This window comes from Strigops habroptila, chromosome W, assembly GCF_004027225.2.
Source record: "Strigops habroptila isolate Jane chromosome W, bStrHab1.2.pri, whole genome shotgun sequence".
Taxonomy (NCBI): Eukaryota; Metazoa; Chordata; class Aves; order Psittaciformes; family Psittacidae; genus Strigops; species Strigops habroptila.
The window spans coordinates 4,979,605-4,984,563 of record NC_044301.2 but is presented as its reverse complement, the minus strand read 5'-3'; the positions used below and the strand labels follow the sequence as shown (position 1 = coordinate 4,984,563).

Below are 4,959 nucleotides of genomic sequence, written 5' to 3'. Positions count from 1 at the left end.
AGTTCTTCACTGTGAGGGTAGTGAGGCACTGGAATGGGTTGCCCAAGGAAGTTGTGAATGCTCTATCCCCAGCAGTGTTCAAGGCCAGGTTGGATGGAGCCTTGGGCGACATGGTTTAGTGCGAGGTGTCCCTGCCCATGGCAGGGGGGTTGGAACTAGATGATCTTAAGGTCCTTTCCAACCCTAACTATTCTATGATTCTATGATCTAGTATAGTTTTTCCCTTATAAACCGGAACTTGAGGGTTTGAGGGGTTTAGGTTTTGTTCTTTTTCTAAAATTCATTAAGAGATTCTTAATAACAAGTCAGATGTTAACTTTTTTAGATCACATCTTTTGAGTTGTAAAGGGAAGAGTAAACCAGTTAAAGGCTGTTAAATCTGTAACTGTTAAGGCTAGTAAAGACACCTTACCATCCATTGTATGCCCAGACTTCATTATAAAATGCCAAACCTATAGTGCCAAAAGAAATTTTACTGTCCTTGAAAGAATCTTTAAAGCTTTTGGTTTTTTCCTTCAAATAAGACGTAGATTACTGGTCAGTATTGAAATTAATTCCTTTAATCCCCACCAGATGAAGAAACAGTCTGATATCTGGTTCATGATTTGAAACATCTCACAGCTGAAATCAATTAATACCAATTTTTATTAATTGATCTGTAGTGCTGCATTTCCCACCCACCTCCTTCTGTAAAAGAAAATACCATAGTTCCCAAGAGATCTGGAACTAAAACTCTGATTAAAGAGAAGTTTATTGTTGTGCCACCTCTGTGGGAAATTGTTTAATGGTCATAGCAGAAACTAAAATAGTTTTTGCAAGTAGTGTATTTAATTACCTTGCACAAGGAGAACAATTCCACTTACAATAATGATTGTGACAATGATCATTTTAGCAGCTGTGAGAAAATTCTGGAGATAGCTTCCCAGCTTCACACTCAGTGAATTCGCTATTGTAATTATCACTGAAATACATATTCATGAATTACTTCACTAAATTTGTCAGAATTGAAAGAAAAGTAATTTCGTAAATCATTCCCCCTTCCCCCCCTTATTTACTATGCTACTTTTTCCTGCTGCTGTTTGTCTATATTATTGATACAGGGTTTTTTTAACATACTATGCTTGGATAACTTTTAAAATAGTACGGAAAGTTTTCTGAATTAGGCACTGATGGATCTTGTCTCTTAAAATCTTACCAATGGCACTTGTTGCAAGACACTTGATGACAACATGGGGCAGATCACAACCTGGATAAAAAGGAGTTAATGCATCTTCCGCAAAGCTGAGAAATGATTACAAACAAACTGAGTTTGGTGACCAGTAAGCTTGTCCAAGAAAATAAAAATGCTGGAATTGGGCCGAAGGCTTCCATAAGGTAAGGATATTCTCCCCCAGATTTTGTGATCATTGTACCAAGCTCAGCAAAGCAAAGCACACCTGAGTAACAAGGATAGCATTGATTATTGGTTTAGTTCACACACTTCCTAAAACAGATCATCACTTTTTCATAGGTAGTAAAGTTAAGGAAATAGATACATGCAGTGCATCATTACTCTATTCATGTTTTAGTACGTTTTACTGTATATGCAAAATAAAATTTCAATTACTTGTGAGCAATTGGAAAAAAATGCACTGAAATTATACAGTCCAGAATTGACTACTATTGGTGTTTAAGACTTCAACAAAAAAAGTACAAACATTCTGATTTCACAGTAGATTTCTGCCTAAGTAACCAAAACTATAAGAAGCATCTAAGTGCACTGGCTGGCCTACCTTTGGGAAAAATGGAAAAAATAGACTTGCACAATTTTGAAGTAAAATGTCAACTAAGCTCAGCTTTGTAATACCATGATACTTCTGGCTGGCATCTTTCTTAAAGGTTTTTTGCATATGCTGTGTACCTGACAGAGTGCCCATGGAATTCCTTTTTTGGTTAACTTGAAATATTTTGAGGTGCTTGGTACTAAATTTTCAGATAATAGAATTAGATTCACAAGTAGGAAAATAGAAGTACCTAGTCTCACACTTTGCCTGTGATTTAAATAGGAAAGTATTGTCTTTATTAGTTAGTGGATGAAGTAAGCAAAACTGACTTGCTTTCAAAATAAACTGCAAGTGTGCTTTGCAATCTTAAAAGCTTAGTTTATCTCTTATAAACAGCACACATATAATATTTTTTTTTTTCCCAAGTACTGCTACACTTACCAGGATATGTTTATTTTGATCTGCTATTGTTGAATTTGTGAAATGAGAGTAGTATGCAGAAACAGTAGATAGAGATTTGCGCAAAGATTCAACTCCTTTGTTGACTCATTTACCTAAGGTTGCAAGAATTCCACAGGCTGCTCAGATGGTTAAACGAGGACCCACAGCTCCTACATTGGTAAGTACTGATTTTGGAGAAACAAAGATACCTGAGCCAATAATTGTTCCAGCAATCATACAGATTCCACAGATGAGGCCCACCTTAAATTAAAATGAGACATTTTGGTAAAGTAACTTCTAATAATTCAATAATTACTTCTTGGTATAATACAATTATAGAAATTGTCATTACTGACTTATCTTTTTCAGCTTTCAATATACGGCTTCTACAAAGTAATATATGAAACTGAAGTTTCTCATTTCCTTCCAAGATGCATACCCACCCCAAGGCATAGTCTTGCTGTTTCCAAAAGTACGGTTATTTGGACTCTGCATGCCTGTGTGTTTACTTTATTAAACCATTCTTTGGATTATGTGGGGCTCAAATCTAATGTTGTACAGGTCAGCATCCCCTTTCCAATCTTTGATTAAACACTGGAATTCTTTTATGAGCACTTGAGGAATTCTGAATTTTCTAAGCTTCTAAAATCTGATTTTTTGGATGGAGGTGGGTTTTTTGGTGGTTTGGGGTTTTTTTGGTTTTTGGGGTTTTTTGGGGGTTTTTTTGTTTGCTTTTTTGGGGTTGGTTTTTTTGTTTGGGTTTTTTTTTTGTTTTTGTTTTGTTTTGTTTTGTTTTGTGGTTTTGGTTGTTTGGGGTTTTTTTCCTCAGCAGTTGCTTCAGGTATTTGTGCACAGGAATTACTTTGAACTGCTAAGTGGTGAAAAGATCATGTTACTTAAGTTTAAAGAGGAATTCCACTCCCTCCTGAGAGCAAGTGGCATATCTGTTTTCTATAGTGAGACAAGGAAGTGCAAAATGAAATGTAATCCTTTGTAAATAAAAATTTTGGTGGCTTTGTAACAATAGTAATGGAAAGTCTGACAAAACAACAAAACTTTCCAAACCTAAAAAGCCCAACCAAAAGAACATAATAAGGATCCTTGTATAAGATAAATCATTGTAGCTGACATAGTTTTAGAACCTTATGACCTTCATATAAAATTTATTGTAAGCAAAATAAGGACTGTAGATAAAGAGTGTCTGAAACTAGTTCAGGATGTGCTGTAGCTAAGTTAACTGATAAGTAGAAGGACGAGAAGAAATCGCTCACTTATGTCAGCAGTGTTACCGAACTAATTAAACTGGCGTAAGCACTTATCTACTGCTCAGACCTCAAAGACTACCAGAACAAGAGTTCAAGGAAAGGATAAGGTGATGAAGAGGAAGATGATGAAGAAACGACCACCAAAGGTCCCAAAGACCACTACCATAATAAAGTGCGCATGCAGGAAGAATGTTCTAGGAATGTGACGTCATGTATAAACAACTTCATGAATATGTATACAATATAATGAATATGTATGACTAACGACAATATAATCGCGGTTTGGTTGATGCTTGGACAGAACATGCTAGGAGGAGCTATCCCCCGTGTTCTCCGGTGCCACAATAAATACCTACTTGTCAACTTAAAACTTTGTTGACGGGTTCCTAACAAGTTCTATGAATCATATAGCATCTGTAATTTTCTGGAGGAGACAAATTTTCACTTGTCTTTCTGTTCGAGTGGCTATTTTGTGGCTATAAACACTAATAAACTTCCAGAAGCAATATGCTGAACAACCCTCTTCATCCTCTGAGAAGTACAAGTAGAAAGAAATGGTAACATGTCTGAAGTGTCCCACTTGATCAAGTTCACGGTTACCAGGTAGCAAAATAATTCAAAGAAAGACTTAAAAAACCCACAAACATATTCTTACTTTTTAACTGTGTTTATACCAAAGCTTTGAGCAATCTGGTCTAGTGGAAGGTGTCCCTGCCCATGGGCAGGGGGATTGGAACTAGATGAGCTTGAGCTTTAAGGTCCCTTCCAACTCAAACCAGTATGTGATTCTGTTTTACTAGTAATTAGCAGTTTAAACGTAAGCCGCCCACACTGCCAAGATACTAGTACATCACAGCTAAATTGGGACACAACTGCAGGTTTTGCATGCTGATACTTGTGCACAGATCCTCCCTCTGCCCACCCCTCACACACCGGTGGACCAAAGGGGAAAAAGAAAAAGGTTGGCCTGCTTTTGTAGGTTCATTGTTTGGGGTTAATGTCTCTGAATGTATTGTCCATCCTCTTTTCTGTTGTTTTTTCCTCAAGCTTTCTTCACCCATTTGGTTTACTTGTTGAAATCTCTAAGGAAATACAAAAAAATCAGTCTAGCATATTAATGTTAAGGTAAATATTGCCAGAAAATACAAACACGCACACACACATTTGCTTACAGGCAAAAGCCTTCCACTCAACTACCTACTCAGAGATGAAATCCAGGAGGTGTTAGTTATGTCTACTTCACCTCATCTATCCTACTTGCTGTGGATTTTCCTCATACCCACCTGGCAGTGAATGCCTGTCTTTTGGCTCACTTTATGTTCAGTTGAGAGGATGTCCTTACTGGAACGATCTAGGTTTTATAGCTAGTCCCTCCTTTGAATTCCTCCAGAGGTCCAGAGAGACTTAATCTTTCTCCCAAAAGCTGTTCTGTTCTCCTATCTAGGACACTTTCTTTCTGATCTTTGTTAATTTAGGCCTTGTCTCAATTC

General features: G+C 37.0%; 1 pseudogene; it reads right to left on the bottom strand.

Moving 5' to 3' along the window:
* Window positions 1–408: 408 nt before the first annotated feature.
* On the bottom strand, window positions 409–4,530 carry LOC115619232 (annotated as a pseudogene).
* Window positions 4,531–4,959: the final 429 nt, after the last annotated feature.